This window comes from Alligator mississippiensis, chromosome 9 (genome assembly GCF_030867095.1).
Source record: "Alligator mississippiensis isolate rAllMis1 chromosome 9, rAllMis1, whole genome shotgun sequence".
Taxonomy (NCBI): domain Eukaryota; kingdom Metazoa; phylum Chordata; order Crocodylia; family Alligatoridae; genus Alligator; species Alligator mississippiensis.
In genome coordinates, this window is record NC_081832.1 from 6977416 (window position 1) to 6987300 (window position 9885).

Sequence of the window (9885 nt, forward strand, 5' to 3'; positions counted from 1 at the left end):
AGTTATTTTTTAAATGGTATGTATTAAATATGAAGAGAACATCACACAAGGAAATTATATAATGTGATATAATGCAACAGAGACCTCTGATGGCATCACGATTACCTTTCTTCTCCTGGTCATGACAGCGCCAATCCTGATGGACGCCTTTCAGCAGTGTTGAGCATTTTCAGATCCAAATTAAAAAATAGAGCCAGTAACTCATTACAAACTTCTCAGAACTTCTTCGAGCCAACTCTACCTATCAGAGCCATAACTGATATATCAGGAATATCTTCTGGAAGGCATTTAGTCCCTTGTATGATTGATCCAGTGTCTATCAATACTCATGGATAGTTAGATAGATTCAGGCACATTCAGACATACCCAGACAGACAGGCACACACATACACGTGTGCACATGTGCACACTCGCACACACACAGAGTGATCTGTTGGTTATTTATCTCCTCCTGGAATTTCAAGCCAGATAAAATGATTGATCTAGGCTGTAGCCATTCCTGTAAGGGAGATCCCATATGAATGGAAGACCATCAAGGTTTCAGGGCTGTCCATTGTTAGCCTTGTGTTAACAGCCCTCAGCATTTCACTCTCACAGAGGGTGGAAAAGACAATTGTTCGCAAACAAACACATGTTCAAACAAGAATATGCAGTGTAACACAGGCAGTTCTCAATAGCAAACAGAATTCATAAGCTGAGCTTATACATATTCCCCAAATTGTCAAATACTCATATCCAAGTACACCCATGCTTCCCTTTGCTACATAACTTTGCAGGTGAATATGCAACTAGGAGTACATTCATTACCACATTCAATCAAGTTTTTGTCCACAGGTCTTACCATTTTTGAAGGCTTTAATAGAAATATTTCTTGCCAATAATAATGCACCCAGGGCTGCTTATGCTCCCATGAACCTGAAAGGAAAGTTGAGAGCTTATGTGCAAAACTTCTGACATAAAAAATTACCCCCTGAAGCTAAAGTATAAAATGAAAGGCCCCTGCTGCCTTAGATATCCATACCTATGGAGGATATTTTCATTTTTGCAACTGCATATACTGAGGAATGAGGGGCTGACAGTTGAATTAAGCATTGAAGAAGTGAACACTTCTTATATGGTTTGAGGAGGGGGTGACAGTTTTGTCAATAAGAATGTAGTAGATAATATTTTAAAATAGCTGCCTATCAGCCAACTATTGTCAATAAGAATGTAGTAGATAATAGTAGATAATATTTTAAAATAGGCTATCATCCAAATATTGTATAGGATCTCAGATTCTTTACCCCATGCCCAGGAAAGAGCGTTTGGGTGAAAATGAATTAGAGTCATAAAAACCAAAATATTTTCCCTCGTGTTGCCAATGAAAATATCAGGCTTAATATTCCTGTGTATTTGGCTCCAAAAGGACTTGAAATGGGCACCACTACCCAGTGAGCAAGGAGCCCTGGGGTGAAGGCACTGCAGCAGGAGCTGGAAGTTTGTCTCTGCACAGACTTCTGTGTGGCCAACATTTTCCAATGAGTTCAGCACCCAGAAGAGGGGCAGGTGCTCTGCTCCTTGTGCTCCCAGGGGGGCACTTTTGAAAATATGGTCCTAAATAGATACTCCATAAGCAGCTGTAGCTTCCAGGATTAGTCCTGAAGAGACTCTCTAAGCTACCATTCTTTGCAAACCACATCCCTGTCCCACCTTAAGGGACCAATCTGAAGTGGTTTAAGGATGCTGAGGTCCTACCAATGACTTTGAGGAGTTTTTGATTAGGCCCATAGGGCTATGGTGCACCTCAGGGTTGCACAGTGGGTAGAGGATAGTTGCATCTGCATCGTGCTGGACATGATGCGGAGTGCCATTGTTATTATTTCAACACCTGCAATACCTCCTTGTGGACCTGATGCATGGGGGAAAGACCCACGCTGCACAATCACCTCCTGGATATCATGCCCTGAAGCCACAGTGGAATGCCTGGGCACAAAGAGTATTTTAGCTCTCAATGTGCTCATAACAAGTATGTGAGTGCCTCCTCACCAGAAAGAAAGTGAACACATTAGCTTGTCAAGATGATTCAAATTGAAAAATTGTGGAGCTAGCAATAACAATGATGAGCTTGGACACTGTAAGCTCAGGGAACCAACCACCACCTGGATTGATGACAGAAATCTTCCTTCTTCAGTCCTTGTAGGAGATTCACACTTGATGGTGACTGATCTGTCGCTTCTCCCCTTCACCCCTCATCACCTCCCTTAATGCTTGGCTGCCACACCTCAATGTTACTCTGAAGAAGGAGAATAAGGAGAGGTGAGATGTTTGCTGCTTGTAGTGAGTAGGGTGAATTGCAGCCTTCCTTTGCAGGTCTCCGCCTTCCCTCCACCCTGTCCTTATCCCACCAATATAGGTTTTGACTTGTGACCTGCTTCAGACCCCCTCCTCCCACAGATGGAGTATTAGAGCCTGGTAGCCGACAGGTCGTTTTCCTAGCAGTTACCTGGTTTAATACTTATTGCAATTTATCACTGGTTAATCCCTCCAATTGGCATCCTTCACCACATCATCAAATTTCAATGATTCAGTAAATTATAGCTCTAATAAGCACCCAACATCACTGTGATCAATTTCTCTCTTGCATCACATCAATTAACTCGTCTCTCATTCAGTCCATTCTTCTCTGCTACATCAGTTCCCTTCTTGATGAATGGGGATCAAGTCTATCAAGGTGCAGTTAATCAATATATTAAATGGGTCAATCAATTCACCCTTACACAAATTAATTGACTCTTCTCGACCCCCTTTACTCATTAAGTCCAGTGGAAGCCAGTTTCCTGTTTAAGTCCACTGGGGAAAGTCCCTCTGCTCACTGCACCCTATCAACAAGCCAGGCACTGGATCCCTGTAAAGGAACCCTTTACAAGTCTGCCTTACCTGTCCCAAGTCTTTCTTCTCTTCTGCCATGGCTCTATGGACTGTCTCTCTTATAGAGAATTTCTGGCCCTTGACATCCAATTTTGACTCTGTCCCAATCCTCTGGTCTGTCTTTTAACATTAGTCCTGTGCCTCTGCGTGGCTTGACAAGCTCTGCCTTGCTCAAGTTCCTCTCTCCAGGGATCTCTCTTTGGAGCCTGTGTAATCTTATCCAGGCTTCTCCTGGCCAATAGGAGATGGTTCCAGGGTCCCATGACCTGACTGCTCCACGCTTCAGGCATGGAGGCTGCCTTGTCCACCCCAGACATGAGTCTCTTGGCTCTCCCCATTGTGCTGCCAGTCCTTCAGCTCTTGGTGAGTCTCCCAGAATGGCTGGGTCTGGTGGGGCCAGAGTGGCCACCACCATGGAGGCCAAAGGGACTTTAACCTGAGAAAAGATTTTCGTATTGGGTCAAGAATCATCATCAGCTAAACGATCTAATCCATCCAAACAGAGAACAGAGATCTCCATCTGTTCCTGGTCTCCCATCTTTTTTTTAGCCAACTTGATATGGAGTACAAAAAAGTCAGTGTTCTGCCCTGGTCTGAAAAAAGAGGTTAGCAAAGATGATGATCAATCCAGTAATTTTTAAAGCCTTGAGGATGAAAAGCTATAGCAGCATATCAGAACAACTCCTTTCATAAACCGATTTCAAATGTTTGTATTGCCCGCTGTCCCCAGTGATAGCTTGGAGAGAGATGCTTTTCTTCCCTTGTACATTTTGCAAGTATAGCTCCTGCCTAACTCTGTATTCCAGTGAACCCTAAGTAATATCACTTGCTTTCTTATTTCTACCCACCATATACACAAAAGCATCACTACACATTTGGGTCCTGCTTCTGCTCCCATTGAAGGCACTGGCAAAGCTTGTATTGAGCAAATGGATAGACTGAACGTTAAACTTCTCTTTAATCATTTCCTTCAAGCCTTGTGGACTCCTTCGCCATTTGCTGTCAGGGCAAATATGGCAATTTGCAGGCTGAGCCCATTTTATAAGCCTGTACTATAATAGGGTTAAAACAAGGCTTTATAATGGGATCTGCCTGCGACTATAACTATGTATAGGCCAGTGCTTCTTCGTGAAATAAGATTTTCCATAAAAGCAGCACTTCTCAATTCTGAAGGCTATACTAGCCAGGGCTGAACAATGCATCAGAGTGCTGAAAGCTTGGTAAATGGCTATTAGCATGTCATTATCTGAGCCTATTTTCATTGCATTTAATGAGTGTTTTGCTTTTAACTTAAATGATAACAGGACTAAGCCCTAAAACATTTTTCTTGCTTCTCTTTTTAAAATAAATATGTAGCTACTTGTAAATTTGATGCTAGTGTTGGCCTGGCAATGGCTGAAGCCAGGGACCTTGTAGAAAGGTGAAGAAGCCTGGACTTTTTTAATAGGTAAAACAGGGACATTATACCTACTCCTTGTGCAATAAAATTTATGACAGGCCAAAGTATTTTTTAAACCTTATTTTCCTTAAAGAATCTATTTTCCTGCTGACTCCCCATTGTTTTGCATTTATTGGCAAGTGATTTATGAAAGAAAGCAGTTAAATATTACAAGTTCCATATTTTTATAGCTCAGCTTTTCCTTGCAATTCCTTATATGCTTTCCCTTTATTATGAATTCCAGGCTCTGCATTCAGTAATCATTCTTTATGACAACCTAAAGATGTACTGCATTATTTGTGAATTAGAAAGCAATTTATTTAGGAATCTCAGAAAATTACTTTTCTTCTAGGTGCTGTTTTACAGTCTATCCATTTTCTCTTTTATCTACTATTGCCTCTTGTGTGTCACATGAGCCTTAAGAGATATTTCATTCAGATGTGAATTGCAGTATTACAAAAATTGTTTCAAAGAAAAGTTCCTGCTTTGATTGTGGCCGGAAGGAAAATAAAAGATACGCGAATACAAAAGAATATGGGGAGCTTAGAGAAGAACACGCGACTCTTTAAAGGGGCAGTCAGGAATTATGTGCTTTATTATATGACATGGCTGCCTATAATAGCAGGGACTCGACTGAATGACCCCAGAGGTCCCTTCCAATCCTATGATCCTATATAGTAGAGTAGGACTTCCTCAGGGGAGCACAAGGCACCCTGGCGAACGCCCATTATTACATACTATAAAGTACTTATAATTGGTTGGTATAGGTTCAGAGACAGGGCCCTAGGCCTCTCACCCCACAACCCCTTTTGTGGCGGTTAGTTTTCCCCAAGCTACTCAGATTCAGACAGGCTCTGTGTATATATCACATTAGATATGATCTATGCACACAGCTATGGTCCTGGTATAGCTATTTCAGTTTAGGATTATGTTACTGATACACTTGTACCAGTGGGTGCAGCTGAAGCTATACTGACATAAATACAATATACTCTTGCAGTTTATTCCTTTTTCCAGATAAAAAAGCCATACCTGTATATCAGTATCACATGAAGGAACTGCACCATTTGTTATACTTGTTTCATTTGATTCAGAACCTACTTTTGTATGATCAAGAAGTGCTACATTTGTTGGTAGGTATGGCTGAACCAGAATTAGGGACCGGATCCGAAGCCCCTCGATTTAAGTGGGAATCTTTCCATTAACTTCATTGCACTTTGGAGTCAGATCCTAGGGGCTAGATCTTCAGAAGCATTTCAATGCTCTGCTCTTTTGAAAATCTGGTTCATAGCCTCCTTTCTGCCCTGTGTGACATTTGTACGAATAGTATCCTTAAAAACCGACTATATAACAGTATTTCTTGCTCCTTTTAGAATTCTGAAACCGAGGACTAGTTTTTCCTCATTTAAAAGAAATATGAAAGGCAAAACTCTTACCTTGAGTTAAAATAGGTGTTTTCATTATTGTTAAGGAGTTTTTCATGGTTGGGCTCCAATACGTGGTAGATTTCCCCTCTTAAAGGTTACTTTCACTTTCACTGGGAATGACCAGACCAGAAGTTAAAATGGATTTTAGCCATCAAAAAATTTAAAAGGGCAAGAAGAAAAAATGGTTCTGAAACGCAGTTGCAAGTCATTTGTGATTCTATGCACACGGTTACTAAAGAGAAAAATCTATTTCCTTTCATGTTTGTTGTGTTAATGTGAAGCAAACTACATTTTCTGTAGTAATTAATTAACACCTACAGCTGGCCTGACAATTTAGCAGTTTTATCTCATGAACCGTCTAGGTGCCAAAAGTCCACTTAGGTTTGCGGCACACTTCTATCACTTCACCCACCTCACTCTAATGAGCACTAAATTCGATGAAAGGAAATGCATTCTACTACAAGGACTGTTATAAAAAAATGTTGAGCTTTCAGTATTGCACTAATTCACATCAGACTCCCAAGCAAAAGATTCTAGTAATTGGGAAGTGCAGGTTAAATTCATCAAGGCTTTGGTTTACTCCGAAATTGCAGGTTTTCTTATAACATCCCCACTCAAAACTTTATGAAGCTGGAGAATAGACTGGTTCCACGACACACAGAAAAAACACTCCAACATGTTCAAAAATAATGCACAAGCACTAACATTACTATTAATCATCTGTAGCTCTCTTGTCATAGTGCAGCTCTGAAAACAAACAGAATATTTGAGCCACATCGCTGACAGGGTGGGACTTGTCAAAAAAAAAAAAAATTCAAAGCTTTTTCTGAAATTAATTTTGTTTCAGATGAAACAACAATTTCTTATGAGAGTTTCTATTTTTAAGCTGAATATTGGGCGTTTGTTGGAAAAAGCCCCAAAATCAAAAAATGGAAAGGTTGTGTTTTGAAAAGGCAATTGTAAAAAATAATAATAATTCAAACCATTCCCCCAAATAAACTAGTTTCTCTAAGAAATTTACACAAATAAATTATTTTCCACCATTCACTCTGCTCATGAAACTTGGTAATGACGGATAAGTTTGTCTCCGTGTTTCTGGATTTTCATGGGATCACAGCCTGGCCTGGGGGCGGTTGTCTATTTTTAAGTTGCATTCAGTGCAGAACCCGAGGGAAAGTACTCAGGAGAGGTTCAGCAGCTTTGTAGATCGTTTGGCCTCCTTTGCAATACACGTGGCCTCGGGAGTGCTCTAACCTGTAGTGGCTGCTAACAGCTTCACAGGCCATTGAGCAAACTAGCCACTGCCAGAGCAAAGTGGTCCTACAGATATGCCCACGAGGACCATGTATTCTTAAAATTAGCTCTAGGCCATTCAGGTTCTCCAACACTTAAGGACTCACCTGCCAGCTTTTCACACCAGCCTTTTTAGCTCATTTGTGGCAGCGTAAAAAGCAGAATGTGAATCTGCATCTGGCTCTCTCCTGACTGATCCAAGACCTAGGTTTGCTGGGTCAGAGTACTATAAGAGCTCTACTATTTTTTGAGAGCCACACTTCTCTCTCAGAACCCACCACGAATATTTAAGGCACAAATTTATGGGTGGTTTCAAGTCACACCTTGATGCAAGTGTTTTACAGTCCTTTTACTGTTGAGGGGTAAAGCAGAACTGTTGTAAACAGGTTCAACACCCTCCAAAACATCAAGGCCCTAATAGCAGTAATCTAAATGATGATACTAAGTAAATGATGGAACTTGCATAGCTAAAATGGGGGAAATGTGGCATGGAAAGAACAGCTGACGGGAGGGTGGTAGAAGCACCGAGCTGGAATCATAGACTCACAGATTGTAAGGCCAGAAGGGATCTCGGAAGATCATCAGGTCCAGCGCCCTGCACCAAGCAGGCAAGATAACTGGGGTCAGGTGACCCCAGCGAGGGAACTGTCTAGTTTCCTCTTGAAGATGTCCAGGGTAGGTGATTGCACCATGTCTGGAGGGAGCTTATTCCACCGTCTGGACACCCTGACTATGAAGAAGTTTTTCCTACTCTTGAGCCTGAATCGATCTTCCAGGAGTTTGTGGCCATTACTCCTGGTTTTCCCCTTGGGTGCCCTGGTGAACAGTTGCTCACCGAGCCCTTGATGTATTCCCCTGATACAGCGGTAAGCTGCTACCAGGTCCCCTCTCAGCCTTCTTTTCCTCAGGCTGAAGAGTCCCAGATCCCTCACCCTTTCCTCATATGGCTTGCCATGTAAGACTCTGATCATACGGGTCGCTCTTCTTTGGACTCTCTCAAGCTTGTCCACATCCTTGTTAAAGTGCGGTGCCCAGAACTGGATGCAGTACTCCAGCTGGGGTCTCACCAGTGCAGAGTAGAGTGGAAGAATCACCTCTTTGGGTTTGCTGGAGGTGCATCGATTGATGCATGCCAGAGTATTATTTGTCCTACTGGCAGACAACATTGCACTGCCGGCTCATATTCATACTGTGGTCTATTATTACCCCCAGGTTCCTTTCATTCGCGGTGCTGGTCAGGTTGGTGTTGCCAAGCCTGTAGGTGTGTGGGGGCTGCTTGTCCCGAGGAGGAGCACTTTACATTTCTCAACGCTGAACTTCTTCAGGTTCTGATTCACCCAACTTGCTAGCCTGTCTAGGTCTGCCTGTATCTGTAGCCTATCTTCAAGCATTACCACACTCCTCCATAACTTGGTGTCATCTGCGAACTTGGCCAGAGAGCTCTTCACCCCCACATCCAAATTGTTAATAAAGATGTTGAAAAGTACTGGATGGAGCACCGACCTCTGCAGGACACTGCTGCCCACCTCTTGCCAGGATGACACAGATCCGTTCACTATGACTCTTTGGGTCCTGTGCTGCAGCCAGTTTCTCACCCCCCTAACTGTCTTGGAGTTAAGCCCACAATCCTCCAATTTTTTTCACAAGGACATTGAGAGATACTAGATCAAAGGCCTTTTGGAAGTCAAGGTATACAATGTCAGCCTGCTCGCCCACCATCACAGTCCCACCCAGTAGAGGAATCCATTGCTAAGGAACCTGGGGAAGTGATGCCTATTCCCACGATTGAGGCCGACTCCTTTAACCAGAGCCTCAACAGCTCTTAATTGGAAGTCTGGTAGGTACACTCAGCCCCTTGACAGAGAAATGACTTGGGTAAGCAGCAGCAAGCAAACTTTGATGGGCTTATTTTCCCACAGTTAATAACTTGGGTGAACTGTTTGTCATGGGCCTAATATTTATTTTGGTGGAAAACTTAGTCCACACAATTCTTTCTTTCTCTGCATTTGTGTGCACGCGCGTGTGTAAATTTTAAAAAATATCCATTGACAAATAGCAGGGGTCAAAGCCTTTCCTTGAAAATAAACACCGCTCTATTGCGTTTGTATCAAAACGTTACTAAGCACCAAATTCATTCAAAGGAAAACAGAAGACGCTCTCTCCCCCTGCCCCGTCCTTTGCCTCTCTTAAACAAACAGTAGCACTGTCTGAAGACAACTTGTAGCACAACGAATTACGGGTTTTTTTCAATAAAATCCAGCAGTGCTGCTATAGTAACTGTCTTATCCATGATTAATGTAGGAAACATTAGGAAGGCATGTTATTATTATTCTAAATTACGTTTTGCTTGAATTAATTTTTATGCATGGTTACTAAGATGTAAAGAGTTCTGAATTGCTAATTGTAACATCCATGCTTCTGAGATAAGATGAGATTCAGAACACAAGTGCACCCTGCTGAAAGATTTGTAGCTGGAGAATATGCCAGAGGACCAACATATTGGAAGAGTTAGATGATAGGCCACTAAGCCAATAGCTTATGATGCCTGTGATGGCCTTAATTAAAGACTTCTGTTAACACCAGGGACCTTAATGTACTTCATGGCAATTCTTAGGTTAATGAGATACTAGGGAGTAATTTCATCTCGAACAATATTTTCCCCTATCGCCACTGTGAAGAGTTAACTCTTTGCCTCTTCTTATCACAATATTGTTTCCCAGGTAGATGAATGTCCCCATAAAGAACGGCCGGTGTATATTATAGCACTGTCTGGAAGCTGTAATTCCCAGTGTGCTTTGTAATGATGAGGTAGATTAATCT